Source organism: Tiliqua scincoides, chromosome 1 (genome assembly GCF_035046505.1).
Source record: "Tiliqua scincoides isolate rTilSci1 chromosome 1, rTilSci1.hap2, whole genome shotgun sequence".
Classification (NCBI taxonomy): domain Eukaryota; kingdom Metazoa; phylum Chordata; class Lepidosauria; order Squamata; family Scincidae; genus Tiliqua; species Tiliqua scincoides.
In genome coordinates, this window is record NC_089821.1 from 234,720,018 (window position 1) to 234,737,301 (window position 17,284).

Consider the following 17,284-nt stretch of genomic DNA (forward strand, 5'->3'; position numbering starts at 1 on the left):
AAACTGATCCCTGGGGGAAGGCCGACAGGAGCCAAGGGGCATCTGGTTTGGGACTCCTCATCCCTATGGGAGGAGGATGGGGAGGTTAGAGAACAGCAAGGTAAAGGCAGAGTAGGCGAAGAAATTGGGAATGGTACCGTGATGGGATGTGATAAACGGTTTAGCACAATGAGAGGATGCAGGGACAAAGGAGCTAATAAGCAGCCCATCCTGGGGTATTCCATGTACAAATACGAGGGTCGCCCAGAAAGTAATGCACCACATTTTTTTTCTCAGCCTACAGCAATGGTACGAATGCGAAACTTTAGATATACATTATTTGAATTTTCAGGAGTGCGCACACAAATTTTTGGTTTCTTCAGACAGATATCGTAGCTGCAGCAGTGTTTCGAAATGGTGTCTGTAAGTTACGTTACAAGCAGCGTGTAGTCATTGAATTTCTCACTGCGGAGAAAGAAACTGTTGGAAACATTCACAAACGTTTGTGTAGTTTATGGAGAATCTGCAGTCGACAGAAGTACGGTTAGTCGCTGGGCACAGAGGGTGAGGCCATTAGAAGGCGGTTCAGCAGAGCTCCAAGATTTGCAGCGTTCAGGGCAGCCATCCATGGCTGTCACACCTGACAAGACGCAGCTTGCTGATGTGCTCATTCGCGAGGACCGACGCATAACGACTAGGCAGTTGGCGCTGAAGCTGTCAATCAGCAAAGGAAGTGTGGATGCAATCATCCGTGCTCTTGATTACTCAAAAGTGTGTGCACGATGGGTTCCGCGCTGTCTTACGGTGGACCACAAATCTCTCAGAAAAAACATTTCTTCTGAGTTGCTGAAACATTTTGAAGATGAGGGGGAAGCGTTCGTGTCCAGGATTGTGACAGGTGATGAAACCTGGGTTCACCATTTTGAGCCCGAAACAAAACGACAGTCGATGGAATGGCGTCATCCTCAATCCCCACAAAAGAAAAAATTCAAAGCAACTGGTTCCGCCGGTAAGGTCATGATCACTGTGTTTTGGGACTGTGAGGGCGTCCTACTCATTGATGTGATGCCAAGAGGCAGCACCATTAAATCTGAAGCTTATGTGAAGACATTAACCAAACTCAAGAAGCACTTCCAGCTACTCCGGCGCCATAACAATCCAGGTGAATGTTTGATTCAACATGATAACGCTCGGCCTCACACAAGTTTGAGGACTTCAGAACACATCACTAAACAGGGTTGGACTGTGTTACCCCATCCACCCTACAGCCCTGACCTAGCTCCCTCAGACTTCCACTTGTTTGGGCCATTAAAGGATGCCATTTGCGGAAGACATTTTGAGGATGACGAAGAGGTGATTCGCACAGTGCAGAAATGGCTTCATGACCAGAACAAGGAGTGGTACTGACAGGGCATACATGCCCTTGTGTCTCGCTGGAGGAAGGCCATAGAACTGGATGGAGATTACGTGGAAAAATAGGGAGTGTAGAAGAAACATCATTCTTTCTTGTGTGTAAGTTTCATTGTGTTCAATAAATAATTGTTGAAGAAAAACAATGTGGTGCATTACTTTCTGGGCAACCCTCGTACTTTTATGCAAATGCCCGAAGTCTCCGAGCAAAGATGGGAGAACTGGAATGTCTGGTGACTAGGAAAAACATTGACATAGTGGGCATAATGGAAACCTGGTGGAATGTGGAAAGTCAGTGGGATACCGCAATCCCGGGCTATATACTTTACAGGTGGGACAGGGAGGGGCGTGTTGGAGGTAGGGTGGCTGTTTATGTTAAGGAAGGGATAGAATCCAGCAAAGCAGAGATTGAAGGCAGGTCCAACTCCACCATAGAATCTCTATGGGCTAAATTACCAGGCCTGAGCAGCGATGGAATACTGAGGGCGTACTATTGTCCTCCAGACCAGAAACCAGAAGGGGACCTTGAAATGAGGAAACAGATCAGGGAGGTGACAAGGAAGGACAGGGTTGTAATCATGGGGGACTTATATAGACTGGGTCAATTTGTGTTCTAGTCATGAAAAGGAGACCAGATTCCTTGACATGTTAAATGACTGTGCCTTAGAGCAGCTAGTCATGGAGCCCACCAGAGGACAGGTGACTCCGGATTTAATATTGTGCGGTACACAGGACCTGGTTAGAGATGTCAGTGTTACAGAGCTGTTAGGGAACAATGATCATGCTGTAATCCGTTTCAACATGCACATTGGGTGAAGATACCAGGCAAATCTCTCACAAAAACGCTTGACTTCTGACGAGCGGACTTCCGTCAAATGAGGAGGCTGGTTAGAAGGAGGTTGAAAGGGAAGGTAAAAAGAGTCCAATCTCTACAGAGTGCATGGAGGTTGCTCAAAACAACAGTAATAGAGGCCCAGCATATACCGCAAAGGAAGAAGGGCTCGACTAAGTCCAGGAGGGTGCCCGCATGGCTAACCAGCCAAGTTAGAGAGGCCATTAAGGGCAAGGAAGCTTCCTTCCATAAATAGAAGTCTTGCCCTAATGAAGAGAATAAAAAGGAACATAAACTGTGGCAAAAGAAATGTAAGAAGGTGATATGGGAGGCCAACAGAGACTATGAGGAACACATGGCCAGCAGCATTAAGGGGAATAGTAAAAGCTTCTTCAAATATGTTAGAAGTAGTAAACCCGCCAGAGAAGCGGTTGGCCCTCTGGATGGTGAGGAAGGGAAAGGGGAAATAAAAGGAGACTTAGAGATGGCAGAGAAATTAAATGAGTTCTTTGCATCTGTCTTCATGGCAGAAGACGTTGGGCAAATACCACTGCCCAAACGGCCCCTCCTGACCAAGGAATTAAGTCAGATAGAGGTTGAAAGTGAAGATGTTTCAGACCTCATTGATAAATTAAAGATCAATAAGTCACCAGGCCCTGACAGCATCCACTCAAGAGTTATTAAGGAATTAAAGAATTGCGATCTTTAAAAAGGGAAAGAGGGAGGACCCGGGAAACTATAGGCCGGTCAGCCTAACATCCATACCGGGTAAGATGGTGGAATGCCTCATCAAAGATAGAATCTCAAAACACATAGATGAACAGGCCTTGCTGAGGGAGAATCAGCATGGCTTCTGTAAGGGTACGTCTTGCCTCACAAACCTTTTAGAATTCTTTGAAAAGGTCAACAGGCATGTGGATGTGTGAGAACCTGTAAACATTATATATCTGGACTTTCAGAAGGCGTTCGACACGGTCCCTCACCAAAGGCTACTAAAAAACTCCACAGTCAGGGAATTAGAGGACAGGTCCTCTCATCAATTGAGAACTGGTTGAAGGCCAGGAAACAGAGAGTGGGTGTCAATGGGCAATTTTCACAATGGAGTGAGGTGAAAAGCGGTGTGCCCCAAGGATCTGACCTGGGACCGGTGCTCTTCAACCTCTTCATAAATGACCTGGAGACAGAGTTGAGCAGTGAGGTGTCAAAGTTTGTAGATGACATCAAACTTTTTCGAGAGGTGAGGACCAGAAGTGATTGTGAGGAGCTCCAGAAGGATCTCTCCAGACTGGCAGAATGGGCAGCAAAATGGCAGATGCGCTTCAATGTCAGTAAGTGTAAGGTCATGCACATTGGGGCAAAAAAATCAAAATTTCACATATAGGCTGATGGGTTCTGAGCTGTCTGTGACAGATCAGGAGAGAGATCTTGGGGTGGTGGTGGAGAGCTCAATGAAAGTGTCGACCCAATGTACGGCGGCAGTGAAGAAGGCCAATTCTATGCTTAGGATCATTGGAAAAGGTATTGAGAACAAAGCAGCTAATATTATAATGCCGTTGTACAAATCTGTGGTAAGGCCACACCTGGAGTATTGTGTTCAGTTCTGGTCACCACATCTCAAAAGAATATAGTGGAAATGGAAAAGGTGCAAAAGAGAGCGACTAAGATGATTACTGGGCTGGGGCAACTTCCTTATGAGGAAAGGCTACGGCGTTTGGGCCTCTCCAGCCTAGAAAAGAGACACCGGAGGGGAGACATGATTAAGACATACAAAACTATACATGGGAAGGATAAAGTGGATAGAGAGATGTTCTTTACACTCTCACATAACACCAGAAACAGGGGACATCCACTAAAACTGAATGTTGGGAGGGTTAGGACAGACAAAAGAAAATATTTCTTTAACCAATATTTCTTTGGTTGGTCTGTGGAACTCCTTGCCACAGGATGTGGTGACTGCATCTGGCCTGGATGCCTTCAAAAGGGAATTGGACAAGTTTCTGGAGGAAAAATCCATTACAGGTTACAAGCCATAATGCGTATGTGCAACCTCCTGATTTTAGAAATGGGCTATGTCAGAATGCCAGATGCAAGGGAGGCACCAGGATGCAGGTTATCTGTTGTGTTCCCTGGGGCATTTGGTGGGCCGCTGTGAGATACAGGAAGCTGGACTAGATGGGCCTATGGCCTGATCCAGTGGGGCTGTTCTTATGTTCTTAACAAGAGGCGGGTCAGTAAATTGTTGTCTCTTAAATCTGTAAGGCTAGGACAGTCTTGGTGGTAGTTATTTCATTCCTCTGCACTCGATCAGGGTTCTTCATAGTATGCTACAGACATTGTGATCTCCAGTGTTCTACAGAATGCCTAGGCATTGTGTGAACTTTAGCATTCCAAAGAATCCCTGGTCAAGGATGAAAGAAGCTTATTTCGTTCTGACCTTACATGCTTTACTTAGGGATTGTATGGAATGCCTATCTCCCTCCCCCCCCCCTTTTTTTTGCAAAGTATGCAATAAGCATCACTCAGGTCCGCAGCAACACAACAGTCCACAGGAACCAGGCAAGGATTTGATAAGTGCGTGTGTAAAACAAAGTGTCAAATAGGCAGCTCAATCCTAAACTCCACTGGAACCAACAAGCAGAGTGGCCTGTGCTGCATCCAGTGCAAAGTAGATGCTGACTAGAGTGTAACTCAGGATAAGGAGATTTTTGACCTCTTACTCCTTGTTGTGCTCCAGCCAACCCTATTGGCTAATCCTATAATCCCCAGGATTCCGCTGCTATCAGGAACAGAGAGTTTTTTTTAACTTACTTCCCCTGTTCCAGCCTCTGGGGGTGTGGGGAGCCTCCACCCAGCCACCTTTTTGGGGGTCAACAAGCCTTAGAAATGGTAAAAATAGCAATTGGAAACCACTTCCAGTTTCACAATCAAAAACCAGAAAACCAAAAATATTTTTAACCTTTCTAAAGTTTGAAGGAAGCCTGCAGAACCACCTGTGGGGCTCCCCACAGATCTGTGGGGCTGGTACAAGGAGAGGCAAGTGGGGAAAAACCCTCTGATTCCAGAAGCGGCGCAATCCTTAAGATCATGTCACTACCTTTACCCCTGCTGCTTAAGAGGCCAGGATGAAGTGCTTCCCATGCTGGTGGGTCACGATCCACCAGTTTGGGAACCACTGGTCTGTAATATTTTGCTTTGCCAAAAAATAGGTATGCATTCTATAGGACAACTAGGCATCCTGTACAATTCCTAGGTAAAGTATGTAAGGTCAGAATGACATACAAGAGTTCACTTTTTCATTTAAATTGTTCTGTATCTAGCTTTCTGAATGTTACTCTGTTGCAGTGGTTCCCAACCTTAGTACCCTCTTAAGGAGGGTAATGACCCAACTGAGGACCCACACGTGCTGTTAGTATGGCACTTTCAGGTTCTTGCCGCCTCCTAACACAGTAAATTATAAAATCCCTTTTTTACTTACATGGAACAGCACCTACAGGTCCCTGGTTGGATCGATACTCTCCTTAAGAGGGAAGCATCCCAAACAAAAACAAGAACACCTGCTGGGGGGAGAGCTGGTCACAACCTCCAGGTTGGGAAATACTGCTTTATTGGAACTCTTCACTTTTGGAATATTTAAGACATTGCGGTATGCATTCTTTTCAAAGACATAATGAAATTTGCATTTGTAACTTTTCAAACATTAACTTAACAGGAGAGGTTACTAAACTCCTGAGTTTGCCAAACCTATGCTTCATTTTGGTGAGTTACAAGTGGTGCAGGCCATCAGTAAAGAAGAAGTTGAGCAAAACATGGAAGCGTGCAAGGTGCGCCAAATCTTACGGAGAGAAAAAACACTAGGTCAGTGATGTGGTCACAGGAAAAGTTACTTGCACTCCAAACAGTCTGATTCCGAGTGTGAAAACAAGGCCCGTCCACCAGTGCATGGGACCACTTCCTTTGTGGGGCAATGAAGATATATTTTTGGATAAATACAATAATACAGTAAACTATAGGACATGATTTTTAAATATATATTGAAACTCTTCATATTCTGCTCTAGACTCAATTTAAGATCACAGCCTTATTAGTGGCATATTTTTCAAACAAAACTATTTAAGTAGGCCAAGTTTTACAAGTGTTTTTGCACAGGTGCGTAACAGGGTTCAGCAGGCTTTGGTTCAAAAGTGAACAAGGAGTGAATAGCTCCATTGAGCTAACTGACTGCTGACTCTGTCTAACGTCCTCAACTGGCATATGCATTTCTCAGATTAAGCCATGAGATCCATGTCCTCAATTCTGCACCATTTCATTAAGGGGGCCTTTGTTATCAACTTTATTAACTGCCAAAATACAAACCAGCTGAGTCTACTTACTGTCATCTACCCCAAAAACCAAGATTCACTCTCTCTACACCTCCTCCTCAAGTTCTGAGAGTAAATATTTAAGGCAGTGTTTCTCAAACTGTGGGTCGGGACCCACTAGGTGGGTTGCAAGCCAATTTCAGGTGGGTCTCCATTCATTTCAATATTTTATTTTTAATACACTACACGTGAAGCTACCATGGTATGTGACTGCATTTGGGAAAATATTACAGATCTTCTAACACGTTATTGTGTATATGACAGCAAATGGGACTTACTCCTGGATAGGCTTGGGTAAGATTGCAGCCTAGGATTGTTAAAACTCTTCCTGCTTAATGATGTCACTTCTGGTATGACATCACTTCTGCTGGGTCCTGACAGATTCTCATTCTAAAAAGTGGGTCTGGCGCTAAAAGTGTGAGAACCACTGATTTAAGATGTCTGCAAGTGCAGAGATTAAGGCAAATCATGTACCATAGAGATTTTTAAAACTTAAAAAATATTGCAGCTAAATACAAATGAGGTGTTAATTATATCTTCCAATCAGTTGTAAGTCAACTGGTTATGAATAACAGAGTTCAGTATTTAAAATGTATTGCATTTTCTTCCATATAATCATGTTGTGGATTATAATAAGAGTTTTAACAGCAAAATCAACAACCACCCACCCATCACTCCTCTACTGATTGCCCACAACTCCTTCAGTGAACACATACATTATTAACTCTGTGCTTATCCATTCACATTTAAACACACAAAGACAAAAAGCACACAAAGGCATAGAAACTCAATTAAAAAAAGTCACCAGTTTTTAAGCAAGATCATTTCAAACGTGCACATGCTTTTTTAAAAGTTTCTTTAAAATATTTCTACCCTGCCCTTCTACCCCCATAGGGTGGCAGCTTAGAGCAGATACTAAAAACTATAAACAGTGTAAAGAATATAAGCTATCATAAGTATAGTAACTAAACTAAAGACTATAAACTACAGTAACAAATATTAACAGTGAGGAGAGAACAACAGCATTCTGCTTTTAGTATTTTGAAGAATTTTGCGCAACTAAAGGGTCACATGCTAAATAAAAAATGTACCAACATATCCAGGAGCTAACTGCAGGAACAATAATATTCTGAAAAAATGTTGCTGGTGGCAAGGACAATACCTAAGATAACATTACCACAGTCAGCATATTTAACTGTTTTGGAAATGTTTCAACAGCAGAATAAAACACTTTTTCATCAGTACAAGTGCCAAATATTGCTAAGGGGAACAACTGAAAGTGATTGTTGAATTATTTTTCTTTGTACAGCAAATTACACATGGTAAAATTCTAACACCAATTCCTTAACTCTGAATGATAATATTTTCCTTACATAAATATACAAAAACGATCTCAACTGCAATGCCTGTTTTTCTAAGAGATTTGTTCATGTTAAAATCTGAGATTTACATCTCAAAGAGTCATGTAAAACTCTAAGAAATTTGTTACTGTTAGAACAGCATGCCAAGTTAGCCCACTCCTTACCAAAGTTGCTACCCCCTCCCCGCAACTGCAGAAAGCAAGAGGGACTCTTGGCAGTGGTATAGAATGTAGTACAGTACAAAGATACTTGGAAAAGGTGAGGGAATATCCATATGATACAAAGAGAATCACTAACTCAGTTATTTTCAACCACTGCACCATGGCACACTGGTGTGCCATGAATGGTTCACAGGTGTGCCACAGGAATTTGGGGGAAAGAAATTTATTAGTAAGGCCAATAGGGGATGTGAGCCCCCCACTGGCAGCATGGTGCGCCTTGTCAATTGCCAAAAACCTGATGGTGTGCCTTGACAATTTTTGTGCCTTGTCCTGTGCCTTGAGATGAAAAAGGTTGAAAATCACTGCTCTAACTGATGGGGGGGCGAGATTAGGAAGCTTCGATAGGGTGAAATGGTGAAGGTAACCTAAACTCACAGAGATTATACAATATGTATAACTCAGGGTGTTATCCATTATCTACATGTGTTATCTAGTCAAGTTTCTTGACCCCTCCCCCCAAAACACATAGACCATACTGTAGACTGTAATATGTGAAAGAACCAATTCCCAAGGCACTATCCATGACTTTACTTATAGCTTTCAAATCTCTCCCCGTACACCTCTCTTAAGCAGTTCCAAGGTACAGTACTCTGCAATCTTATCATCAATTAGGTGGGAGAGTGTGAAGTCACCACTTCTCCAACAGATCTTCCCAATGTAAGTAAGTGTAAAGTCATTGGGGCACATTGGGGCAGAAAATCAAAACTTCACATATAGGCTAATGGGTTCTGAGCTGCCTGTGACAGATCAGGAGAGAGATCGTGGGGTGGTGGTGGAGAGCTCTAAGAAAGTGTCGACCCAATGTACAGCGGCAGTGAAGAAGGCCAATTCTATGCTTAGGATCATTGGAAAAGGTATTGAGAACAAAACAGCTAATGTTATAATGCCATTATACAAATCACTGGTAAGGCCACACCTGGAATACTGTGTCCAGTTCTGGTCACCACATCTCAAAAGGATATAGTGGAAATGGAAAAGGTGCAAAAGAGAGCGACTAAGATGATTACTGGGCTAGGGCACCTTCCTTATGAGGAAAGGCTACGTCGTTTGGGCCTCTGCAGCCTAGAAAAGAGACACCTGAGGGGAGACATACAAAACTATGATTAAGACATACAAAACTATGCGTGGGAAGGATAAAGTGGATAGAGAGATGTTCTTTACGCTCTCACATAACACCAGAAACAGGGGACATCCACTAAAATTGAGTGTTGGGAAAGTTAGGGCAGACAAAGGAAAATATTTCTTTACCCAATATTTCTTTGGTTGGTCTGTGGAACTCCTTGCCACAAGATGTGGTGACAGCATCTGGCCTGGATGCCTTCAAAAGGGGATTGGACAAGTTTTTGGAGGAAAAATCCATTATGGGTTACAAGCCATGAGGCGTATGTGCAACCTCCTGATTTTAGAAATGGGCTATGTCAGAATGGCGGATGCAAGGGAGGCACCAGGATGCAGGTCTCTTGTTATCTGGTGTGCTCCCTGGGGCATTTGGTGGGCTGCTGTGAGATACAGGAACCTGGACTAGATGGGTCAATAGCCTGATCCAGTGGGGCTCTTCTTATGTTGTTATCTGTAATATGATGTATTACAATGTACCATGCTGCAATAGCTACAAATTGTATGCTTATGTTGCCCCACCCATATCCAGGATATATCAGCAGCAAGCACACTGAGTCCCTTACCTTTTAAGATACTGAATTTTAAAAATATCATTTCATAAAAAGGAGAATAATGAAGTGAAAACAGGTTTTTGTCTGTTATGCTTTCTGGGCTGGCATCATCAGCCTTAGACATACCTATAAGTTAGCATTCCAATAGAAATAGATTTTCACAGTAAAGAACAGCACTGACCTGATTTTCCAATATAAAGTCTAAGAAGTTTCTTTCTACTCCTAGGGCGCTTCTAGAAAAATCTAGTAATAAAGTGTTAGATCCTGATACTAACTAGTAAAGTTTTACACTGCAAGTACCTCTTTCTCCCTTCATCAAGTCTTCTTTGATGATCTCAAAATTCCACCACCATGTGTTTAAGTGTGTCACATCTATATGGATTACCAAATGAAGCCACCCAAAATTAAAAAGTTAGATTTTAAATGTTTTCTAGAGGTTCTAAACATCTACAGGTGATAATGCTTCCACAAGTGGTCAGTACAGTGTCTGGAAATTAACCATTCCTGAAATGGAAATATTTTAAAGATGGAAAGTATTCAACAACCAACTTTCTTCTGATCTAAAAACCAGAACACCAAACATTTTAAGTCACTAATCTAAATCTCTCTAAGGTTCTTTTCCATTATCTTTCTTTCCCATTGGTTAGCAACCTTCAGTCTCAAAAGACTATGGTAAGCCTACAGCACTTGGTATTCCCAAGCGGTCTGCCATCCAAGTACTAACCAGGCCTGATGCTGCTTAGCTTCTGAGATTATTTCCATTATTTTCCATTCCATTTCCATTATTATTTCCATTAGCAAATATCCAATAACTTGATGAGGAGAAACAAACAGGATGAAGAACACAGGGAGGAAGTTTGTGTCAGACGTCACAATTCTCAATTCATGTTAAACTGTTTCAGCTCTGGACTGGGCGTGCCAAATACTGAGGATTATTGGGATCCTCCAAGATTGTGTCCAATATGGTATCAATGCATCCCTTCCCTTCCATTAAGGAGAACATAGTAGCATACAATAAGCCAGGGACAACCAACTTGTTCCATACAGAGGCATTCATGGTGCCTGCTAAGGGCCGCAAGTGACATCATTAAGCAGAAAATGACATAATAAAGCAGATGATGGCCAGAAATAAGCACTTTGTTCTCAAGTAGAAACTCACTAGCTGAAAATAACAGAAAATGTGCAAATATTGTTCTTATTTCCAAGTTATAAGAGAGCCCAATTATCAAGCTGAGAGAGCCCAATTATAATCAGGGCTGGATAAATTGCTTCCAGGGGCCGCAGGCCGTATGCCTGACACCTCTGCAGCAAGCTATTATAAGTCAACACAGCCTAATAAAAAATAAATGAAAGATTTGATGCAATAGACAAACTTTGTTAGAAAATCAATTACAATTTTTAAAATCACATACAAAAGAATAATTTAACCAAAATATTTTCCTACACAGGTTGAGCCTTACAGTGCAATCCTATGTGCTCACTAGGTTGGCACAAGTCCCTTGTGCCAGCTCAGGAGTGACACAAATGTGCCATAAAGCACATTTGCACCTCCTTACAAGTTGAGACCAGCACAACGACACATGCCAGCCTCCCCGCACCTTGCTGGGCAAGGGTAAATTCTCACCAGCCTGAGGAGGCCAGGATAGGGGAGTTGGGAAGGGCAGAACGGGGGGGCGGGGGGGCGGGTTTCATGGCAGGGGTGGTGGGTGGACCAAGTCTTAGGGGAGTGGAATCGGCCTCTGGCACTTAGGCCAGTTCAGTGTTACACTGAGCTGCTTGGATCTGCATCAGTGATTTAGCCGGCACAGATCTGAGTAGCCCCATTAGGGTGGCTGGGATATTATTCAGGGTAAGGGGATAAATATCCTGTTACTCTGAGTTGTGCTGGATCCATCTCCTATCCTGTGCTGGATACAGTGCAGGCCAGTCAGCCAGTCAACTGCTGCTGTTCCAGTACAGTTAGGAATGGGCTGCCCATTCATTTACATCACTGGTTCCCAGTCTGTGGTCCATGGAGCACAGATGGTCTGTGAGACTCTGAGAAGTGGTCCGCAAGGTGTCAGGAACAAAAACAAAATCACCTTTGATCACTTGCATCTTGTTGAGCAAGTTTTTTCCCATAGACCACCAGAGAGAGCAGAGAACAGATTGTCTACAGCCAGTACTCAAGTGCTGGCTTCAGGATGTCCATTCTCCACTAGAAGTCCCATCGCACATAATGGAGTTTACTCTTACACAAGTTTGTACAGGATTGCAGTTTAATTTCTTGGTCTTCAAGAAGACTCAAAAATCTGTTACTGTATTTACAAAACACTGCATAACTTGAAATTACACCCAATTTCATATTATCACATGCAACAATGGTGAACAAAGCGATCAAGGCTTCATATATGTTTACTGAAATCAGCTAATCAATGATCCTGGCAAAATATATATATTTTAAATACATGCACTAGGAAATTGAATGTATTTCAAAACCAAAATCAACCACAACAGTACCCTGTATTTTTGTTCTCATACATATACAAGAAAACCTTTGTTTTCAGAAGAGAGTAGAAATCTCTGGTATATAAACTTTACTCATGCACTCAACTTATCAGATCTAGTACCCTAGCTACCTGGATATATCTCTTGATGCAGCCTGAATGTCAGTCATTTCTTGCTAGTATTGGACCCACTGGGAACTGTTTAGTCACCACTCTTAATTTTGAATGCATTCCATCATCAAACTGTAAAATGATCTAGTCCTGGATACCAGCTGAGAACCAAGACAACATAGTACACACTATGGCCTTGACCAATTACCACCTGGTCAGGACTAGGTGCAAAGAAGTTGGTGTACGCTGGCACCATTTTAAACCAGAAAGAAAAATGATCACATTTTATTTGTTTTCAATGCTCTCACATAAAGAACTTTATGGTGGTGGAATTCACAGCAGTCTGAGGAGCAAGGTTCAAGTCCAATCTCCCCCTGCTAAGCAACTTTCTACTTTCAGGAAGAACTGTTTTGGTGTTTTTTTTAACATGGACCTGCAGATCTTCTACCTACAGTAGTGCAGACAATTCTACCACATCATTCTGCTGAATGGACAGATCAGACCATTAGCAACACTATTCTATTCCAGGGGCTTCGGACCCAGTCCCCAAATACGCATACTTAAACTTAAGAGTTCTCTACCACTCAGTCTGTTATTATCCAGGGAAATCTCTTTCCAAAGAAGTGCACCAAGTCAATCCCACTGGACAATACCAGACTTAGGGTCCTATCCAATTTTCCAGAGCTGGTGCAGTTGTGCCAGTGGGTTGTGTGCTGCATCCTGTGGTGGAGGAGCAGTCACTGGTGCCTTCTGAAGGTGTGGGAACATGTGTTCCCTTAGCATGGGGCTGCATTGTGGCTACACTGGAGCTGGAAAGCTGGATAGGACAGCAGCCCAATCCAATTCAACTTTCCAGCTTATATACTTTTCTACTTACATAGGAGTAAGCCCCACTGACTCTAACGGGACTGACTTCTGAGTAGACATGCAGAGGATTGGGCTCTGAGGCCCCGATCTTATCCACACTTTCCTTGGAGTGAGCCCCATTGACCGTAATGGGACTTACTTCTGAGAAGACGCGCAGAGGACCGGGCTCTCAGCCCCCGAGTCATTCACACACAGGATCAGGATCCTCGTGCAGGAACTCAACCAGGAAGCCCCCGCCCGCCCCCGCCCGCTCTCCAACATGGCTGGTTCCCCCTCGGTGTAGCTGTTCGCGCTGAACTGTCACATGTCCTGGTGCGGCCAAGGACCGAGGCGCGCCCCCCGCAAGCAGGAGCCTCGCCGCGCCCCCCGAGCCAGGCTTCCCCCGACCCTCGCCGGGGCACCCCCAGCAGCCCGCCCGCCACGCGCTCCGAAGGCGCGCTCGCCACTCCTCCCTTCCGTCGCCGAGACCGGGCCGCGGCGGAGCACCGGCACAGCCATGTGCGGCACCGGCGGACGCTTATGTAAGAAGCCAGCCAGCCCGCCCGCCCGCCCGCCGCGCCTCCCTCCCCAGGCGGGCCTGGCCAGGCTCCCTCGCCCTCCCCGGTACCTGCCGCCGCCGAGCGGTGTCACCGCCTCCCTCGCGCCGCTCGCTGGCCGGTCAGAGCGCCGGCATCTCGCCCGAGGGCCCGCAGGCCGCCCAACGTGCGCCCCTAGGCAGGCAGGCTGCGGGGCTGGGCTGCGCCGGGCCTGCTCAACCTCCGCCGCCGCCGCCGCGCTCGCTCGGTATCTGTCTGCGCAGCAACCGCCTCCTCCCCCCGCCCACGATCACTCACCGGCAGCCAGCAGGAGGGGGGCGAACGAGGAAGCCCCGCTCTCGCGAGAACAGGCCGTCGCGGGAATTTTCAAACGCCGAGGCCTCTGCGGCTTTTCTTAATTGTTGCCGTTCCTCAGGCCAGGCTGGCTGGGAAGGCGGAGCGGAAAGTACCCGGACGCTGTAGTCCTGCGACTACTACAAATCCCAGCATGCATCGCTCCAGGGCCTCAGCCGAGAGGTCCCGGCCATCTCTCCGGCAACGCGTGTCACGTGATGTGCTGCAGGTGTGCATGTCACGTGAGGTTCTAGGCAGTTCTGGTGGGGGCTTTGCACGTCTAAAGAGAAGCCAGTCCCATTGTGTTCAATGGGGCTTCCTCCCAGGAAAGTGTGGATGGGATTGCAGCCTCTGGAAGAGGCCCTCAATGGATACGTAACTAGGAGTTGGTATCTCTTTTAGCTTAGAGACACCTGGAAGTGCAAAGTTGTGACCCTGGACTAGTTCCAGCAGTCACTGGTCAACGAACTTCTCTTATATTTTAACAGGCAGGGGTTCTAAGTAGCATCCATGCTCCATCCCTGGCATCTCCAGTTAAAAGGATCACAGATAGGAGGACTGGGGAAGACTCCTGCCTGCATTCTGAAAGAGCTGCTGTCACTCAGAGTAGAAAATTCCCATCTAGATGGGCCTGTGATCTTACTCCATACCAAGCACTTCATATCCACACTAATCCCTCTTCACTCAAAAAAAAAACAGCACCCAGTGGAACAGAAGTGTGATAGTCATGAACACATGATCTGGGAGCCTTTTAATCCAGAATTTGAAAATAACCTGTTGAAGGAGAACTAATAAATAATTGTGTAACCCAGGGGTGTCCAAAGTTTTTAGCAGGAGGGCCACATCGACTCTCTGACACTGTGTGTGTGGGGGGGATTAATTTACATTTAAAATTTGAATAAATTTGCATAAATGAATATATTAAAGATGAACTTATATGAATGAATGAAGGTCTTGCAATAGCTCAAGGCCTATAAAAGGCCTTGCACAAAGCAAGTCTATTCAGAAATAAGTCCCACTGTGTTCAATAGGGCTTACTCCCAAGAAAGTGTTATAAGATTGCAGCCTTACAGCCCAACCCTATCCATATTTTCCTGAGAGTAAGCCCCATTGATTCTAATGGGACTTACTTCTGAGTAGACATGCATAGGATTGGGTTGCCAGAATGATTATTTAGACTGTTGTTTTGTATTTTGTTCTTTGCTACTTACAGTAGTTTGTTTTAATGTACTGTTATGTAATGTGTTTCTCTCAGCTACTGCAAGCTGCCCTGAGGAGTTTTTAACCTGAAATGTGGCATAAATATATATATAACAAACACATGTAGAGTTCAGTAACATCAATATATTGAATGCTAACCCAGTCTGTTTTCATTTACATCTGATGAAGTAATGGCACTGACGGTCTAGAATCATTCTGAATATTATACCTCTGGGTATTATGACGAAGAAAGACCACATGTATGTATGTGGCTTATAGAATGTGGCTTAAATGTATGGCTTATAGAAAATGTTTTGCAGTTTAATCTTGAATATTTTTAACACTAGTTCTTTGAATCTTGTCCCCTCCAATAATGAAAACTTGTCCCAGCTAAAATCTGAAATGATACTGTACACCTGCTTAGAGGGATCTTTGTTTTGTTTTAAAATTCAGCAACATTGGGCACTTTTCCTTGTCATAATGATACAGAGATACGAAGATTCCCCCCCCCCCAAAAAAAACACCCCATACAGTACAATTCTACTTGAATCTTACTTTCAGGTAAGTGGATTCTAGCCGAAATGTGTGGGAGTTTATAACACATATCAGAATATACAAGGCTCAGTTTGCATGAGAATGCATTAGCCTTAATATGGAGACACAACTATGCCTGAGTGACAGGACTGTCAATTGTGCAATCACATTATATTTGTCATAGTGGATTCTCTTTACTGGCAATTATCCTGCTTTGATTATCATATCCTTTACAGTATATATCCTTTTATAATGTGTAATCAATACATGTAAGACTTGTTTAAAAACTCTGCTCATTGGTTTATTGTTGAATTATTGATAAATGGCTACTGACATCCCAAACAAAGCAATTACAGGCTTAACGAGCCAGAAACAACATAATGGGAATTCTACTGTTCTTCACCAGAGTAGGAGTAATTTAATAGAAAAGGGCATTGCCAAACTTACTGGAAAATACAGAGAACTAAGTGTCTCTGGAAAGACTGGAGCCACCGAAAGGAGAACATGGGACTTCCTTCCCCAGAAGCATTTTGCTTCTTCACACTATGCACAATTAACTTATGGAATTTATTGTCACAAGATGTTGATGATAGCCAACTGCTTCAATGTTTCAAAAATAATTATGCAAATTTAGGGAGGGATGTTCAACCAATGGATATTAGCTATGACAGGCTAAACTGATCTCCCTGGGTAGAGACAGTGTACCCTCTGATTATTGGATGCTGGGAGAACATAGTTATTGCATAATGCACTGCCTGCAAGCGTCTGCCTAGCCACTCTTGGCAACAGAGTAGTGGACTAGAAGGACTTCTAGGTTTTTTCCCCCAGCAAATAAATTCTTACATTCTTCTGAGCTTTCCACTTGAACACTCTCCTGCCTTCACTTGCCACACATTAATCTGGCACATCCACCATCTCTTACTTATTTTGTGTACTAATGTAGCACTGGGTAGTGCCACTCCCCAGATTTTAAAGTCAAGTTCGCAATATGTATTTCCATCCCTGGGTGACTCACAGCTGAATGTATGAACTGCCTGTAAAAGACTGGGCAATGTCCCACCTGTCTGGAATGATTAAGCCAATCACCTTCCGCCCTGTGATGGAATGTGCAGGGCTTGAGAGCAGCCAATTGGAGACATGCATTCAAAGATCCAAGGTGAGGGAGGGGGAAGGAGCAGATTAGAAGGTGAACTAAATAGAACAGTGATTTTCAACCTTTTTCATCTCATGGCACACTGGCAAGGCACTAAAATGGTCAAGGCACACCATCAGCTTTTTGACAATTGACAAGGCACACTGTGCTGTCAATGGGGGCTCACATCCCCCAATGGTCCTATTGATAAATGACCCTCTCCCAAATTCCCACGGCACACGTGGGGACCATTC

At 44.1% G+C, this 17,284-nt stretch overlaps 1 protein-coding gene across 4 annotated transcripts in view; it reads right to left on the reverse strand.

The window, feature by feature from the left end:
• The window catches only part of AHCTF1 (AT-hook containing transcription factor 1), a 74,365-nt gene extending 60,140 nt beyond the window's left edge, over positions 1-14,225 (reverse strand). For 3 of the 4 annotated variants that reach the window (XM_066617733.1, XM_066617727.1, XM_066617709.1), the window contains exon 1: positions 13,903-14,085. The gene's annotated coding sequence lies outside the window, so the exon portion shown is untranslated. Of the gene's footprint in view, positions 1-13,902; positions 14,086-14,128 lie in introns of those variants that run through there. The other variant, XM_066617718.1, reaches the window with a different exon arrangement.
• Between the last annotated feature and the right edge of the window lie 3,059 nt (positions 14,226-17,284).